This window comes from Podarcis vaucheri, assembly GCF_965113315.1.
Source record: "Podarcis vaucheri genome assembly, chromosome: 7".
Classification (NCBI taxonomy): Eukaryota; Metazoa; Chordata; class Lepidosauria; order Squamata; family Lacertidae; genus Podarcis; species Podarcis vaucheri.
Window position 1 is genome coordinate 30,700,047 of NC_138765.1, and position 19,646 is coordinate 30,719,692.

Consider the following 19,646-nt stretch of genomic DNA (forward strand, 5'->3'; position numbering starts at 1 on the left):
GAATAAGCTCAGGCATGGGTCATTACCAGTTTAGTGTTACATTTATGAAACATTACAGGGGGACTTCCTATGACAAATGGAGCAATGTTTATGCAAAATCAATTTTTTTTTCCAGCTAAACTGTCTGTCAGAGTGAAAAGGCAACGCTGTCCATGCCAAGAGGTGGAAAAGGGTACGCCAAGCTCTGGGCACATTTTCATTCACAGTGATTTTTATCTAGGATATCAGAAATCTTTGATTCTGGATCATATGCTCTGTAGAGAAAGGCCGTAGCTAATGATTTAGAGGACACCAAAACTGGTTACAGAATCTGGGCCGTATAATGGGGCTGGCCTTATCTCATTGTTTCAAAGAGGTACTTTAAGGTAATGCTCCAAACTGTCCAAAGTGGGGGGAATTGAACTTACACAACAATTTCACAAGCTCATCGAAAAAATCTGGGAGAGAGGAGATCACAACAGACTTCAGAGATGCCAAAATTATCAATCTCTCTTTTTTTAAAAGTGATAGAACGGATTGCAGAAACTATCAAGGCATTTCTTTACTAGCTGTGGCTGGCAAAATTCTTGCAAGGATCTTAGCAAACCATCTCCTAACAATATCCGAGGCTACTCTTCCTGAATCCCAAAATGGTTTTCGACCTTCTAGGGGGACAGTGGACATGATTTTCTCCAGCTCAACAGCTTCAAGAAAAATGCAGAGAGCAAAACCAACCCCTGTATATGGCGTTTATTGACCTGACTAAGGCCTTCAACACTGTAAATCGTAATGTCCTGTGGACTGTCCTTTTGAAAATTGGCTGCCCAGATAAATTTTCGAACATCCTTCAGCTCCTCCATGATCATATGACAACAACAATTGCAGATAACAATGGCTGTCAAAGTGAACCATTCACAGTGGGATCAGGTGTTAAACAGGGTTCACTTATCACCCCAACTCTATTTATTATTTTCATTCCCATGAGCCACACATTGTTGAAAGGAAACTCCCCACCAGAGTAGAAATCATATATCAAAAAGATGGAAAGCTCTTTAATCTGAGTAGGCTGAAAACGAAGAGCAAGTTTACCATAACGTCTGTCATAGAGCTTAATTAATGCTGAAACCCAGCATCGCCTTAGCTCTGTGAGTGCAGCTTTCTCTCAGTTGAAGTGCAGAATGTTTGAGGACCGGGGTTTTCACAGGGAAATCTGTGTTTACAAAGCTATTGTACTATCAATTTTACTGTATGCTTGTGAAACTTGGACCACTTATAAATGCCATCTCCAACTCTTTGAAAGATTCCATCAATGGTGTCTCTGAAAAGTTTTACGTATCACTTGGGAAGACAGGTGAACTAATGCCAGCATACAGGAAAAAGGAAAGATCACCAGTGTCAAAGCAATGGTCCTTCAACATCAACTTCGTTGGACTGGTCATGTTGTTCAGATGCCCGATTATCATCTTCCAAAGCAACTACTCTATTCCGAACTATAAAATGGAAAGCATAATGCTGGTGGTCAACAAAAGAGGTTTAAAGACTCTCTCAAGGCAAATCTTGGGAAACACTGGCCTGCAAGCGCTCCAGTTGGAGAACAGCCTTTACCAAAGGTGTCATGGACTTTGAAGACGCTCAAACTCAGGACAAAAGGGGGAAATGTGTTAAGAGGAAGGCAGGTTTGGCAAACCCTCACCGTGATCAACTCCCACCTGGAAACCTATGTCCCCACTGTGGAAGGATGTGTGGGTCCAGAATTGGCCTCCACAGTCACTTACGGACTCACTGTTAAGACCAGGGGTAGGCCACCTAAAGCCCATGGGCTGGATGTTGCCAAATCGCCTTCTCAATCCATCCCACAGACGCTCCGGGAATCAGCATGTTTTTACATGAAAAGAATGTGTCCTTTTATTTAAAATGCATCTCTGGGTTATTTGTGGGGCCTGCCTGGTGTTTTTACATGAGTAGAATGTGTCCTTTTATTTAAAATGCATCTCTGGGTTATTTGTGGGGCATAGGAATTCGTTCATTTCCCCCCCCCAAAAAAAAATATATATAGTCCAGCCCACCACATGGTCTGAGGGACGGTGGACCGGCCCATGGCTGGAAAAGGTTGCTGACCCCTGGTTAAGACTGTGGTCGTGGAAGACAATCTTACTTGACTACAAGTGATCACCAGAGAAGAAGATGACGACACAGAGCATAAAGTGGTAACAGTGGAGGCCAGATACTGACTGGGTCTGAGCCAAGATACCGAATCAGCCTATTCGGGTCACAGGACTGGCACCAACTCTTGACAATATGGGGCACAAGACAGATAGTTTACTAGTTCCCCGTCCAGCCTAAGACTCTCCCTGCCTAAGGCAGTTCTGTGGTACAGTCTGGCAAACTGAGGTTAGTGCAAATGTGCTAGGTCAGGGTCATGTGAGAAATGTTTGCGGGGATCATATAAAGAGGGGGAAGGGGCAATTTTCATCCCCAACATGACACTGGACTGGGTGAAGAGATTTGTAAATCACTTATGAGGCTTTGATGACGTAACCGTATAGAAATCCAGTGGAATGCATAAAAATAACATTTAGTTATGTGTGGCATTTATACCCCACCCTATAAACTTGTGCTTTAAAAAATGTAAAAAAGTATTAGGGTGGTCTCTGCCCTCAGGCTTGTCTTCTAAAAAGGCATGGCACTCAAGGAAAAAGGAATGGGAGGGAAGAGGGAAAAGCAAGCTCAAGCACAAGTTCTTAAAGTGACAGTTCTTATGACTCAGTTAAGAGCAGCAACTCCACACTGATATCAGTGGTGGTTCTGGGTGTCTTGTCCTTGATACGCCCCTTCATCCAGTCCAGCCCCATGAATGGCTACTGCTGCTACTCTGCTTGCAGTGTTTGGCCACTGGTGCCACCGGGCATCTAGTAAGCCAGGCACAGGTCTGGTGGGAAACACAGAAATGTTTGGTGGGTCAGTTCTGGACTGGGGGACAACAGCCCACCACCCCCCTGCTGTAAATCCTTGCTCTGCACTGGCTGTCCTGATATGCCTAGAAATAACAGCAAGCCAAATTTCCCTCCCCAGTTCCCATTTTCAAGGGGCCATTCAGCCCCCGTGAAAGCAGGGAGGGAAACTATGGCCATTTTATGAGAGCAGGAGAAAGACTACAAAGTTTTCAAGAGCGGAGCTGACTTACATTGCTCAGATTAGGTGGTGAGGATGTCCCCCACTACTTTTTGGGTGGACAATCAGAGCATGTGCAAGGCAGGACCGTAGTTAGTGGGTGGTGAGGTGGGCCCCCGCCAGGGGTGCAGGCGATGGGGGGCAGAAAATCAGCTAAAAATATGTCCATAAATATAAATATTGATTATTGCCTCGTAAGAAATGGTTTTCAATAGAGGTGGAGGGGGTGGAGGAGAAGTGAAAAGAAGAACTAACTTGTCCGTGGCTAGGGGGCACAATCTGGACAGTTCTGCCAGGGGCACAAGATCACCTAGCTACAGCTCTGGTCCAAGGTGTACTAGACTTCCCAGTCCTGTCTTGTTTCCTGCCGGCAGCTGCCAAATGTGCATGGAAAGGTGATTTGATACTTGATTTAAATAAGGTGAGGCAGACTCTTCACACCACCAAAGATGTGCAATATTCCCTGCCTCCTTGTTCCTACATAGAAACAACAACAACAACACCCCACACAAAAAGTCTAAGTCTAGAAAGCAAAGAAATGCTTCTTGTTTGGCTAAAGAAACACAGGAAAAGGCATCACTATGCTACCAGACAAGTCCTATCTGCACTACACATTTAAAGGAGTACAGTGGTACCTCGGGTTAAGTACTTAATTCGTTCCAGAGGTCCGTTCTTAACCTGAAACTGTTCTTAACCTGAAGCACCACTTTAGCTAATGGGGCCTCCTGTTGCCGCTGCACCGCCACTGCACGGTTTCTGTCCACATCCTGAAGCAAAGTTCTTAACCCAAGGTACTATTTCTGGGTTAGCGGAGTCTGTAACCTGAAGCGTATGCAACCTGAAGCATATGTAACCTGAGGTACCACTGTATAAACTTTCCGTATCCTTAACAAACTACACTTCGCTTTATTTGGGGAAACTCATGACTCTTTAAAGTGTTGTGGTGCTGCTTTAAGAATATAAGAAGAGCTTGCAGGGTCAGGCTAATGACCAATCTAGTCTAGCATCCTGTTCTCACAGGGGCCAACCAGTTGCCCATGGGGTACCAGCAAGCAGGATTAGAGAGCAAGAGCATATGCAGAGTTGTTTCTATTCTGACAAAAACTATGTCATTTGGTTCATTGTCTGCTGTGCTGAATACCACTTTAAAAAATCATGGCTTCACCCAAAGAATCATGGGAACGGTTGTTCAATAAGGGTGCTGAGAATTGTTAGGAGCCCCTATTCATTGCACAGAACTACAATTCCCAGAGTTCCATGGGAAGAGAGATTGATTGTTAAACCACTCTGGGAAATGTCTCAGAGGGGGGAAAGGTTCTCCAAACAGTACCCTTAACAAACTACAATTCCTAAGATTCCTTTGAGGAGCCACGATCATGGTATCAAAAGTCTTTTAATTATATAATGCAGATGGGGTCTTAGTTGGATGCAACTTTTTTTTATTTACAGTGTTTGTATGTCATCCAATAACAAAGGTTCTCTGGAGCATTTACAAGTAAAATAACAACCAAAAAGTACTAAAATACAAAACAAAAATATAATCTAAACCCAGAATAAAGCTAGGAATAGAATAAAGTCAGCAGCAGAGAATAGCACCAGTATAACAGATCTAAAAAGTACTTTTTTGAAATGTGGGGTTTTTTTCATGAAAACTATAACACATACAGCAGGGTTAGCCAACATAGTGCGCCCCAGATGTTGTGGACTACAACTCTCACCAGCCCCAGGGAGCTTGGCCAATGGTCAGGGATGATGGGAGTGGTAGTCCACAAGGTCTGGAGAACACTGTATTGGCTACCTTTGAACTACAGCAAAGAGCTTCCATCTGTTGACTAAAAGGAACTGATAACCCACACAGAACTGTGAAATTTAGGAACAATCCTTAATCTAGGTTGCAGAAAAATTAGTAGAAATGATCAGTTGTTTAACATTATTTTGTAGTTGTTGGGTGGGGTTGTGGTAGAAGACATCATCTGGATTTTGTGCTTCATGCTGATTGTAAGGAGAGAGATCTGGCACAGGGATGCACGTAGCTCTCCAGATGTTGTCGGCCTACAATTCCCGTCATCCCTGACCATTGGCTGGGGTTGATGAAAGTTGGAGTCCAACAGCAACTGAAGAGACAGGTTCCCCACTGCTGATCTTAAACACCCATTTTGTTTTTCCCAACCAAGTCATGGGCTGAACTTAATTTTCAACTAAAATCCCAACCGTACTCAGTGCAAATGCTTTGTGTTGGGGGGAGGAATATAAAAATACAAGGATCATAAGATCATGAAAACAGGAGCGGGGGTTACACAAATGTACTGAAAGCCCAATTGGGTGAGGACGACACATTTTTAACCAAGTTCCTTAAATCAGCCCCACAGTTCAGTTGTATTCCCTTGGAAATCCTCACAAAGAAAAACATGGTGAATGAGAAGTTTGGTTTTCATTAAAAACTTGAATGTAAGGGTTTTTGTCGTTTTCAATGGGCCTTTGATTCCTACAGATGGAATGTTTTCAGAACCTTTTTTTTAAAAAAAGAAAGACTGCTCCGTACTTTCCTTTCTTACAACGGCAGAGAAATGTAAGTAAATTTGAAATCTCTTGTGTGTGTGTGCATATGTGTAACCCCACAACTGCCTCCTCCATCTATCACTGATACACATGGACAGATTCTCACATACACAACACATATAGCGGTGTATGCATACACACAACATGCATGCACAAATGTGCATGTACAAATCCACCGAATTACTCACCCATAAACACAAGAACATCCTTCCACTCTTCCCAACATCTAGCTGCTGCTGCATCAGTGTATCCTGGGACCTTGAAAGAATCCCAGCTTGAAATCCTTGTTTGTCAGATCCACAAAGCTAGTGGTAAAGATGGCAAGGAACCGGGGCATCCATTGACAACACAGCCAATCTGCAAGAGGCAGGAAATGCTTGGCTCCAGCCAAGTGGCCACTACAGCTGTCCCAAGAACAGGCTCTATGAAGCTCTGAAGCCTGAAGAATGCCACGCTAAGCAAGTCAGACAAACCATGAATTGAGAAGATCGAGGCAACGGGTGTCTGGATCATTCAGCCTGAAAAACACCATACTGGCTTCCCATATGCAGGTGCTGGGCCTTGGCCCACTGGGGCTCATCTCAGTGCACACAGAAAATTAGAGCAGCTGCCTAATCCCAAACACTGTTGAGGCCGAGACAAACCTGCTCACCCCTTTTTGTGCACCTTTTTAGCAGCACACCTTGCAAAACCGTTCGCCTGTTCAGTTACAATGGCTTCACTTGCACTCACTTTCAATTGACTTCACTAGCCCTCAGCGACATCATCACATAGCCAGATATGATTGGCTGGACAGCTTCACGGTGATATAACATTCACTATGTAATCTCTGACTGGATAGGGTCACCTTGGCATCCAATTCAGTAAGCATTGGCTTCATTTGCCCCCACATAGTCAAATATGATTGGCTATGTAATACTGTGATGTCATCAGATTCGCTGCAGGATCCCTGGTTGGTTAGGATTACCTATACGGCTAATTCAGAAAGGAGATTCACTATGGGGGATATGATACCCAATTGGATTTTAAAAAGCAGATAAATGTGAGCAGTCTAGCACTTCTATTGCATAAAAAGCACTATTTTTGACCTAGAAAACAAAACTTGAGAATATTTGGTATGAAGCTGTTTTTTAAATCCGTGTAGGGATTTATTTATTTTTTACTTCTATTTTTTGTTCATACAAAGAATTAAGAAATGCTGTACATCCTCCCCCCACCCCAGAGTCTGAAGTGGTGCAGTCCTGGAACACATGTTACCACATGATCTGCTCTTCGCGCAGAGCAGTGGCGCAGTTTATTTTGACTTCTGAATGATTTCTTTTTTAAAAAAGAAAAAAAGCTGTTTCATCACTTTCCAAGATGAGTTCCTTGCCAGGAAGTTCAATGCCCACTGAGCTTGCCACCCAACATTGCCCTCAGCCTAACTCTACATCAAGAAATTAAGAAAAATTGTGCTAATGTTGCATTCATTAAAGCAGATTAGTTTTTAGAAATAAGAAGGCAAACGCCTTTTCCTTCACAGAGAACAGCCCCAGCTGAATGCCCAAGGAAGGAACAGCAGCACCATGAGCAATAAAAGGGCACGTTAATGATTTTTCAAAGCACAGTTGTTCCCAGCTCAAGCTCATATTCATTTTTTTTTCTGTAGCACTTTTCATATGAGGATTTCAAAGTATTTTCCTGGCTGACATTAATTTAATTAAGACTGGCTTCAGCCGTGGGAGGCTGTGTGTTAACAATGGGTATAAAGCGAGTGTCATCAAGTGCAGCCTGTTATACGGCCTTCTGAGCTTGTTTGTGTTTTGAACCCCAGCACGTGAGCCACCGGTCACTTGCAGGGGAGGTTCTGGGAAGGGTTGGTGAAGCAAACTCCTCCAAGCGTGAGGAGGAGGAGGAGCAGGAAAGACCTGGCAGGCTGCAAGAACAACTCAACCCATCCTTATCAGAAAGGGGGAAAGGAGAGTGGTTTCTGGGATGACGCATTCTGACACTTTCAGTAAAGGAATGATATTATAAAGCAGGCTTCCTCAAACTCAGCCCTCCAGATGTTTTTGGCCTACAACTCCCATGATCCCTAGCTAGCAGGACCAGCGGTCAGGGATGATGGGAGTCTCAAAACATCTGGAGGGCCGAGGTTGAGGAAGCCTGCCCTAAAGGTCTCCCTGGGCCTAGCAGTACTTAAACCGGGAGCTGCCATCCTGAAAGCTAAGAGATTTGGTTAGAGCTCACTGGATCAGGCCAGTGGCCCATCTAGTCCAGTATCCTGTTCACACAGTGGCCAACCCAAGGACCAGTGCCCTTTTCCCTCCTGCAGTTTCCAGCAACTGGTGTTCAGAAGCACTACTGCCCCCAACTGCGGAGACAGGTGGTAGTCATCATGGCTAGTGGGCATCGATTGCCTTATTCTCCATGAATTTATTTAATCTTTTAATCCAAGTTGTTGGCCATCACTGCCTCCTATACAGGGGCATCTTACCCACAGAGGCTAGTGGCGCAGGACACCAAGTTCTGGAGGGTGCCAGGGAAGAGGTGGAGGCTGGATGCGGCGCCTCCCGGCATCAGCTTGCCGCCTCCGCCATGCCACGCCGAAGCAGCGCCATGCCCGGAGCCTCCGCCTGCCATAGCCACCACGGCACGAAGCAGCCAGCTGAGCCGGGAGCCGCCGCGTCCAGCCTCCACCTCTTCCCCGCCGGCGGAGCTGCCCTCCAGCCACTGCCCACCTCCTCCGGCCCCACAAAGCTGGGCGCGTTGCTGGCAGCACCGTCCTCCCTAAAAAAGGTCGCAACTCTGGGAAACCGGGGGGAGGGGTCTTTGCACCACGGCGCCAGATATGCTTAAGACGGCGCTGCTCCTGTGGGTGTATGTGCTGTGTAATGAAGTATTTAGTTTTACAGTGGTGCCTCGCAAGACGAAAAGAATCCGTTCTGTGATTCTCTTCGTCTAGCGGTTTTTTTTGTCTTGCGAAGCAAGCCCATTGACGGATTAGCGGATTAGCACTATTAGCGGCTTTTAGCGGCTTAGCGGATAAGCAGATAAGCGGCTTAGCGGCTTAGAAAAAGGGGGGAGGGGGAAAAACCTGCAGGAACTCGCAAGACATTTTCGTCTTGCGAAGCAAGACCATAGGAGATTCGTTTTGCGAAGCACCTCCAAAACGGAAAACTCTTTCGTCTAGCGAGTTTTCCATCTTGCGAGGCATTCGTCTTGCGGGGCTCCACTGTATCTGTCTTGTTTGTTCGTTCGTTTAAAACTTACATCCCACCCTTCATCCAAAGACCCCAGGGTGGATATAGCTAAACTGATTTTTCAGTGCAAATTGAAAAATAACCATTATTAATATAAATTACTACAAATCAGGGGCCTGTGGTGAGTTGGGGACATGAGACTTACATGATTCTTCATACCTAAAGGTCTCAACAGAACTTAAAAATATATTACAATAATATTAACTAAAAACTGTTGCATTAAACAACTCTCCAAGTTAGGGATGGGGAGAAATTTGATTCAGTTTTTATTTAAAGGCAAATTTTCACTTTCTGAAACAATGCATGAAGTAAAACACAGCCATCCTTTGAAATTCACAGTTCTCCGAATTTTGCAATATAGTTCCTTAGCCAAGGTATGCGTACAAAATGCATGCACTAAAGTATAGTGTGCATATAAATACATATATTAGTGGTAGCAACATGCAAAATGCATTCTCTTAGGAAAAAAACTGCATACAAATGGGTATATTAAGAGAAATCGGTACTAAAAAGCTGGTTAATTTTCATTAGGACTTCTTTTTAAAAAAATCACAGACTGCTATGGAATTGTGGAGGACTAAGACGGGAAAAATAAGAAACTCAGAGAAGCCGAACCTGACATATTCCTCCAAGTATACACTGCTGGCCATAAAATGATCAGCAGTAATCACACACAAAACAACAGTAGGCAGCTGTTTTGAGCGGGCAAGAGACAAATAGAAATATTCAAATGCTTGAGTGTATTTTTTTTTAAAAAAAGTCTTAGCCAGCAGGTGAAGAGATGCTAAAACTTTGAGCCTGGCAAACCTCTCTGAGGAGAGCATTCCAAAGGTGGGGAGCCATTGCAAAATACAATTTTTTTAAAAAAGTTCATCTTTATTCAATTAAAATACAAATATATACAGTGGTGCCCCGCAAGACGAATGCCTCGCAAGACGGAAAACCAGCTAGACGAAAGGATTTTCCGTTTTTGAGCTGCTTCGCAAGACGATTTTCCCTATGGGCTTGCTTTGCAAGACGAAAACGTCTTGCAAGTGTTCCGATTTTTTTCCGCTCCCCCCTTTTTCTAAGCCGCTAAGACGCTAATAGCCTTTTAGCCGCTAATCCGCTAATCCTTTAATAGCCGCTAAGCCTTTAATAGCCGCTAAACCGCTAATAGCGCAAAGCCGCTAATAGGGTTGCTTCGCAAGACGAAAAAACCGCTAGACGAAGAGACTCAAGGAACGGATTAATTTCGTCTTGCGAGGCACCACTGTATGCATACATAAAGATAAAAAGAAAAGATTAAGACAAGAAAAGAAAAAGGGAAAAAAGAAAACAATGATTTTATGAAGTGGTGCCAGGGACATGGGCAATAGCGAAGGTGTGCCAAATTAGATGTATGGCGATCAGATTCACCCACCTCTTATGTCTCTGCACATACCAAAAAGAGACCACCTTCTCCCTTATCCCTGGTATATCCCCCCCCCCCCGCCATTGGCCATTGACTGGGGCTGATGTGAGTTGGATGTCCAAAACTTCGAGACAGCATCAGGTTGGGGGAAGGCTGGACTAGAGAGTGTGGGATTTCAAGGCTTCCTTGCCACCTCCTACACCACATTCTTTTTTATATTAATCGACAACATGTGCACCCCTCTAACGAAAACCAGAGTGGTCTTCTAAATCCACTTTTGTTCACAAGAGGACATGCATTAATGCACACCCATCTCCCTCCATAATCTGCCATTTTCTCCTCATTTCCAAAAGGTCTGCACTGTCTAAATAGCACTTCCCTGCACTAGAGCCAGAGGACTGAGTTACGGGGTCTGCATCTCCTTTTGGTGTAACAAAAAGACATATGGGGCAGGGGGAAGGAATCGGTCGCAATACATGAATGAGCAATGTTGTTGCAAAATAATATTTTTTCTCTCATTTGTTTATTTTCTTTGTTGCTTAATCCTTTTGATGATACTCTTAACCATTGCCAAAGGGGGGAATGGAGGGGGGGGGGAAGAATACTTGGCAACTGACAGGTTACAGACTCCCAATGCTGCCTTGGGGGATACGAGTGCAGCTCCTGCCCTTCCAGAGTTCTCCATTTCACCGCAAAAGAAGCTGCTATTAATACTTTCATTGGCCAGTGTACAATTAAAACAACAGTATTTCAAGCTTTCCAGTTAAAAAATAAGCCCATTCACATCCTAATATCTTGATGCAGTTGACAGAAATAACAGTGTCTGCCTCTGAGTTCCCAGTGGCTGGGCATCACAAGAGGGGAGAGGGCTGGTCCACTCAGGTCCTACTTTGGGGGCTTCGCATTGGGGCGTTTGGTTGGTCACTGTGAGAATGACTAGGTGGCCATTGGCTTCGTCCAACAGGACTCCCATTGCGTTCTTAACACACTACTCAGTGCCTGGATGCTATGCCCATAAAAAGGAGAACATGGGATGAAACGTTCTCCCTTCCATTGCATGTGTCATGTTCGCTTCATCAAAACGGTTGGGTTTCCTTTCCGATGGCACAGTAAATCACACCACCTATCCTAGTGAAGAGAAGTCATTAGAAGAGGAATAGAGGCGGTCTGATCGTGCCATGCCACCTTCAAAATGTGCATACATCTTTTTCTCATCCTTGGCCCAGTTTGGGAAGTGATAGGGGTCACTGTTCTGCAGGTTTCGAAGGAGTTCGGCTTGAACCAAGAGACAACTGATTGTGATGGGTGCCTATTGGATAGCATATGTGACAGCGCCAACCCACAGCGCTGGCAGAAGACATCTTGCTGCTGAGGCAAAGCTGAGTAGATTGGCAGTTGAGTCTACCCTCAACACTGGTGATAGGAAGGCATCAGACTAGCTCAGGTGGGCAGGGCAGTTGTGTGGTGCAGACAGCCTCATCCTTCAGCCCTGTATCTCTTCTACCCACCACATAGCATCGACCACCTGAGAAATTTACCAGCTTACCAATTCAGTGTTATGAATCATAGAAAGCTGCGTTGTACTGAGTCAAACCATTGATCTGTTGAGCTCAGTATTGTCTACACGGACTGGCAGCAGCTCTTCCAGGATTTAGGCAGTAGTCTCTTCTAGCACTGCCTGGAGATGTTGGGGATCGAACCTGTGCACTTCTGCATGCAAACGAGATGCTCTGCCACTGAGCTACAGTCCCTCCTAAGCGCATTATTAGCCAGTGTACTCTTATGATTGTTCTGCATTGTTATGATTACAATGATTTCAAATTATTGGTTCAGTTTATTACCAGCCCTCCACCATAAGGCCCCAGGGTGGGTTACAACAATTTAAGGTACAATATTTAAAACAGTCTAAAATAAATTACACTCTCAAGAATAGGGTAACAGTGATATAGCTATAGATTTCTTTGCTTATTATATAATATAACATTGAAGACCCCCAACTCATCATCTCATTCCATCACATGGTATGATCAACCACGAGCATCACTAGCTTCTAAGGTGCTCTCCTCAGGGCGAAATTGGACAAAGAGCTCCACTTGCTGCCTCAACTTCCTCACAGCAGCCGCACATGCCTGCGGGTGTCTGTGCCACAGAGACCCACATGATTGCAACCAATCCATCAATCAAAATGATAGCAGCTGCCGGAAGTTGCCATGCAAGAGGATCCTGTCTCCAAGGCACCATCGGCAAGTTCTGAGGCTGTGTGGGTGGTGAGGAGGTTTCTGTGAAGTCAAGTTCTTGGTAGAGTCTTGTGTGGGCAGGGTTTCTGTGGAACTTGGAGAAGCAGAATGCTGCTTTCTCTCTCGCAGATAACGTGAAGGATCTGCTCCTCAGGAAGCTGAAGGGAGCCTTGAGTAGGGAAAGGCAAATCTGTCCATCTCAGTTTCTCAGCTTCCAAATCTTAAATTCATTGATTTAATACTCCCAATCTTAAATAGCATTTTAGGGTGTAGTGTGGAATTCTCCCAATTTTAGTACAGTGGTACCTCGGGTTACATACGCTTCAGGTTACAGACTCCGCTAACCCAGAAATATTGCTTCAGGTTAAGAACTTTGCTTCAGGATGAGAACAGAAATCGTGTTCCGGCGGTGTGGCGGCAGCAGGAGGCCCCATTAGCTAAGGTGGTGCTTCAGGTTAAGAACAGTTTCAGGTTAAGAACGGATCTCCGGAACGAATTAAGTACTTAATCCGAGGTACCACTGTATGCAATTTTGCCTATAATGCATATATGCAAAACATATTTTTCTAATATTGAGCACATTTTTGAATATTATTTTTCACTAGACAAGGGATAAGTGAAACCGTCAATTTTGGTTTCTCTCAGTTTCTTATTTTTCCAATCATAAGTTCAATTCTCCACATTTCTACATCAGTTTGTGATTATTAGTTTTACTAGAGGCTGAACCTCAGCTTGCTCCACCCACCAACCCCCTACTATTCCCCCATTATCCCCCTAGAGCTTCCCTTTCCCACCCCATTCAAGTACTAAGCTCTCCTTTCAACTTTCCCAACCCCATTTCTGGAGCCCCCTCTTTCTTCTATTCCACAGCCCCACTTTGCACCCCTGTTTTCACCTCCACTGCCATGGGTGCCGCCTTGAGCGCTGTGGAGGAAAGGATATAAAAGCAATAAAAAATAAAAATAAAATAATCCTCCTAAGGCCATTCAAGCTCATGGCCATCACAGCTTCATCTGGGATCAGATTCCAAAGTTTAATTGTTAGCAGCATTCGTATTATTAGTATTGTTACATTACATTATATTCCACTTTTCCTCCAAGGATCTCAAGGTGGCATATATGGTTCTCATCCCTCTGCATTTTATCCTCACAACAACTTTGTGCTGTGTGAAGAATTACTTTCTATTCCCTGTCCTGAATCTTCCCACATTCAAGGTCACTGGGTGCCCCTGAGTTCTCATGCTATGAACAACTCCAGAAAGTGGCAATAGCAAAAGTGTTAGTACACATCCACAAAAGGCAAAACTAACAGCATAATAGTAACCATGGATTGTTTTTCAGGAAAAGGGCCTGCTATGCCCTCAAAATAAGGACAGTTTGGAGCATTATCTTAAAATACCTCCGTGGAACGATGAGATAAGGCAGCCCCATTACACGGCATCACAGGCCCAGATTATGTAACCAGTTTTGGTCTCCTCTAAATCATTAGCTACGGCCTTTCTCTACAGAGCATATGATCCAGAATCAAAGATTGCCGATATCCTAGATAAAAATCAATGTGAATGAAAACGTGCCCAGATCTCGGCACACCCTTTTCCACCTCTTGGCAAGGACAGTGTTGCCTTCTCACTCTGACAGACAGTTTAGCTGATAATATAATTGATTTTGCGCAAGCATTGCTCCATTTGGTAACCCACTTTTGAAAAACAAATGTGAGTTTGTGTCCAATGTTATAGGAAGTCCCCACCCCAGTGAAAACTGAGGAGGCTGGGGATAGATTCTGTAATGTCTCTTAAATGTAAGGCTAAACTGGGCATGATCCATACCTGAGCTTATTCCAGAACCTGTTTTTGGTGCCAGCACTGGAAATTCTAGATCGCACAGAATTTCTTCTTCTGGTATTTATCAGAGCCAAACTATTAAATACTGTATGTGTTTACAAAAAAGATGCAGAGATGTGAATCAGTCAATGAAGTCGCACTGTTGATATCCTACTATAGGACGACAATATGAACTACATTTTAATTCCACTTCCCCCCCAAGGAGCTCAGGCCATTGTACATGCTATCCCCTCCTCTCATAATCCTGTGAGGTAAGAAAACAGACTGAAAGATTATGACTGACTCAAAGTCCCCCAGTGAGTTTCAGGATTTGAGCTCAAGGAGGATTTGAACCCAGCTCTCTCATACACTAGTATAGGGGTGGGCAACCTTTTTTCTGTCAAGGGCCACATTGCTATCTGTGGATGGAACCACCCCGCTCCCTCTTTGTCTCTGTCTCTTCTCCTCCCCCTAGCAGGCTGCTGAGGGAGCAACAGATTGCTCTTGCCGGTTATCTGAACTGATGGTTGCTTGCAAATGTATTTTGAAATGAAGCCAAAGGCCATCACTGTTTGGTAAAACATACTTTGCTACTACACCACATGTGGTCTCAAAAGAACATCCCACCATCTTTTAAAACTGATTGGATACAGACTCTTGCAAAGTACATTAATAGAGCATTAAACAAGTAGATTAGGGGTCCTGCCACACTGTCCATGTTTTGTGGGAGGGACTCAAGTGCAATACTAGAAATTTAGGTTTGCGCAGTTGAAGTATTCTGTCACTGTAGGACAACAAATTGGCTTCTTCTTTTTAAAGGACTTCTTCCAGTTTGGAAACTGATGGGTACATGAAAGGTGTAGGCTGGACAAATGACTAACAAGAAAATGTGTAGATACCCTGCAAGAAAATCAGGATGAATGCACATTGTCATTTAACCACCCTGTAAACAAACCACAACAAATGCTCAGTAAAACCCGGTTATAATCTAACCTCCTGTGCCAGCTTTGTGCAAGCATCTCAGGATGAATACTGAACAATCAGGTCACCTAGAGGAGCCCCAGATCCATAAGCATTGGGGTGGGGCTCTTGGAGAATGCAGTTTCATTTGAGAATTGGGGTGCTACGGATAAGTCCCTATTTTCACCTGTGAAATATTGGAGGGTATTCTGAATGCAGTCCCAAAACAGTGTCTCTTCACATGTGCAAAATAAGTGCAAAGAAGTCCAAGTTACATCTGCTTTGTGATGTAAGAAGCCACATCTAGTAGCATTCAGTGTAGCCCTCCAGTGGTTGCTGAGCTATAACTCCCATCACCCCTGGCCATTGGCCATGCTTGCTGGGGCTGATGGAAGTTGTAGCTCAGCCACACCTGAAGGGCCAAAAGTTCCCTAGACCTGGTCTGCAGTATAAGGCAGTAGTTGGGAACTTCAGACCCAGGGGCCCAGTGTGGCCCTCCAGACCTGTCTACTTGGCCCTTGGATTTCTGCCCAGGCCATACCTCTTCTCTAAGGATTCATACCTGGCTGGAATGAGTCATTGAACTCTGATAACGGCTGTGGCTTGCTTGAACAGAGGAGAGAAAGGAAGTGTGTGTAGAAACTAGTCCACTGCACAAAGGTAACATTTACATTAACTATACCAATAATTAAGTAGCCAATTACTATTGGTATACAAAACCCTCGTCAGATTGGGACCAGTTTACTGGCAGGGTTACTTTATCCCATACATGGCAACTTAATCGTTTTGATCTGGCAAACTGGCGGTACGACAAGTACCACAAAACACTCCTTTCGCATTTGTGAGATATCCATCTTTTAGTGTGGCAGCGCCTACACTGAGGAACTCCCGTCCTGCTGACCTCAGGCAGGCACCTCCCCTGTACTCTTTCAGCACCTGCTTAAAACATTTCTGTTTGCATAAGCCTGTCCAGATGCCTATATGTTGATATGATTTAATCTCTTTTGTTGTTGGTGTTAATTGTCTTGAAATGTTTTCAATTGTTTTCAACTGCGCTTCATCGATAACGTTAATACTTCTTGTAAACTGCTTAGGGGCTTTGCTGCAACCAACTGCTATATATGTTTTGTTTAATAAAATAATTTGAATAATTGCTCCACCCACTTTTGCTTTTGGCCCTGCCCACTAACAGCATATGGTCCCTGGAAGATTGGTGAGACGGGAATGCGGTCCTCCAGTTGGAAAAAAAGATGTCTTCTCTCTGGTATACTAGAAGAACCTTGTAGGTTCTGAAGCTGGCAGCCCTAACAGAAATATTCCTGGTTTCGTTAATTCCTTGCATTATTTTTACATCTGCAGCGGGGTCACACACTGAGTCCAGTCTTCATGCTCCATCTGTCCTCTGTATGCACATTTTGGTTCAATTTCTGCCATATTTCACGAAGTCTCCAGTCTCTCTCCCTAGACTTTCTGGAGTCCTCTTTGTTAGATGGATTGCTGGATGATTCATTGCACCCAAGAGACTTAATACAGTACATAAAATATTCTTATTCCTAATTTATTTCTCTTCTTTATTTTCATTCTCTTCTTTGGCCCCTCACTGGATTTTTATTTTATTTATTTGGCCATGCAACATAAAATAAATATTCACAAATAGAGACTGTAAGGGGGGGGCAGTAGGAGGTGGAATTGGTTTTGGACGCTGTTTTCAGGGTTCACTGCTTTTCAATTTATTTAACCAGAGGGTGGAAGGCTGGGAATAGGGATGAGAGCAACCCCTCCTCACCAGTTCCATTCCTTTATTGTCCCCTGGCTCTGTGCTGCCTTGAACTACTTCTGAATTTTGCTGAGACTGGGATAAATTCTTAAATTCATTCTGAGATTGGAGCATGCATGGTTTGCTTTCAGAGCAGGCCCAAGACATTTCACTTCCTGAAGTCAAGGATGTGCTGCTGGCCCAATTCCAAATACTAAAATCATATGGACAAGCAGCTGAATCTTAAGGCAGATCCATACCATCCAAAGCATATTCTATGCACATTTAAAGCACAGGAGCTCACAGGGGTTTTTGCAGGGTGGAGCCATGTGCTTCAAGTGTGCATTGAATGTGTTTTAAACATGTGGATCTGCTACAACTACAGCACCGCAGAGGGGGTAGTGTCTTCCTTTGCACTTGAGGTAGGGATGGGGGAGAAATCCAATGCAAACCCCCTGTTTTGATTGAATCTACCTAATTTGCACCATCCAAAGCAATACAAGAACAAAAATATAGCTATCCTTCGAAAATCACACTTTTTATATCTGTTTTAATTTTGTTTTGCTTTCAGTGCTGTTTTTATTAGAGAGAGAGAGAGAGATATTTTAGTTGTATCTGTTTTAAATTATGCTATGAGTTGCCTTGGAAGATACGCAGGTTACAAATAAAATGCAATGCAATGCAGTGCAAGAGTGAGATGAATTTTATTTCTATTTAAGTTATAGCCATCCCCCCTATTTTTTCCATTTCTTGCCCCTATGCCTATAAATTAGCATATGCAAATCAAGCCAATTGGTGTCCTTTTTAGTCCTCTCTTTCAGTGATGCTTAAGTGGCCATCCTAATCAGGCATGTTTATTCTGACCACAACATGCCCAGGCCTCATCCTACTACCCACATCTGCTTCATTATCTAATTCAACTGTGCTGTAATAACAGATGGGTGTATGGTTAGTTAAATGGAAACCTCCACACATCCGGATTGCTTCACTGAGCCATGTGGCAACACTTCTACAGGAGCAATCCTTTATCTTGGCAGAGGAGCACAGCACCAGCAGTCTACCCACTGCTGAATCTCCTAATATGTGTCAACATTCCCACATGTTAGCCACAAGTTCTGAGATCAAACGAGAGCATCCTCCCATTCCTACCATCCTTGCCCTGAGGTTAAATCAATGGAGAACAAAGAGATGTTGGAAGGGTGGCGTGCATGTTGCTAAAGACCAAATCCACTGATTATGTCAGTGCACTGCCTTTCTTTGAGCATTAGGCTCAACAAAGTTTGCATCAAAACAGACAAAAATACAGCATGCATATATATATATATATATATATATGGGTTACCAGACATCCCTCTTTCCCAGGAACAGTCCCCGGATTTGCAAATAAGTCCCCAGACAAATTTCATCCCTGGAATGTCCCCGGATTTCATCTAATGTCCCCAGGAAACGCAGCAGCGGCAGTCTTAGCAGCCCAGAACAGTTGGCTCTGGCTGGCTTCAGGAGCTGCTCAGAAGTCCCCATATGATGGTGGTGCAGGGGCTGTAAGATGCAGCTTCCGGGCTGCCGCCACCTTCCCTGACCCCAGCAACTAAGCTGTGAAGGGAGGCTTCATGCTGCCTATCGGAGCAGCCTCCCAACTCCTACTTGCGTGGAAGCAGGAGCAGGGCTGGGATCTCTCAGCTGTGAAGGGAGGCTTCACGCTGCCTATCAGAGCTTGCGTGCAAGCAGGAGGGGGCAGGTTAGGCAACGGGAAGCCTCCCTTCCCAGCTGAGGAATCCCCGGGCCCTCCTGCTTGCACGCAAGTAGGAATGGGATTGGGGCTGCTCCAATGGGAAGGGAGGCAGTGGGCTGCCTGAGAGATCCCTGTCCCCTCCTGCTTGCACGCAAGTAGGAATAGGATTGGGGCTGCTCCAATGGGAAGGGAGGCATCGCACTGCCCAAGCCTCCCCGCTGCTGCCACTCTCGGCCCTTCTTCTCCGCCTTCCATGCCTGACCCACCACACACTGCTTCACCACCACCACCGAAGAACCAACAACTCGGGGGCTGCCCAGGCTCATGGAGAAAGGAGATAGAAGCCTCGGAGGAAGGGGAAACGTGGCGGCTGAAGTCAAGATGGCTGCTGCCCCTCAACCTCCCAAACGTGTATTAACTAACTAACTAACTAACTAACTATTGTGTCCCTGGATTCACTGAAAAAAAATTGGTAACCTATCTATCTATCTATCTATCTATCATCTATCTATCTATCTATTGCTGTGTATATATATATATAACACCACCCCGCTATTTATCAGTCTATAGAATGCCACTGATTCATAATAATTCATAAAAATACAATCCATTAAAGGCAGTGTATCAAAATGTAACTGAATAAAGTTTGGCATTTAACATCCCCATTGGGTAAGGCCCACTGATTTCTGTTTGTTGACCCCATGTAGGACTGAGTCTGGAGCTACTCTCTGTTCACCAATGTGTGAGCTACAGCTGATGGGAATTGTCCAAATCATCTGGAAGGCACCAGGTGGGTGA

General features: G+C 44.4%; 1 long non-coding RNA gene across 1 annotated transcript in view; it reads right to left on the reverse strand.

The window, feature by feature from the left end:
* Window positions 1-19,646, reverse strand: part of LOC309537426 — a 29,901-nt gene that overhangs the window by 7,641 nt on the left and 2,614 nt on the right. The window lies entirely within an intron of this gene.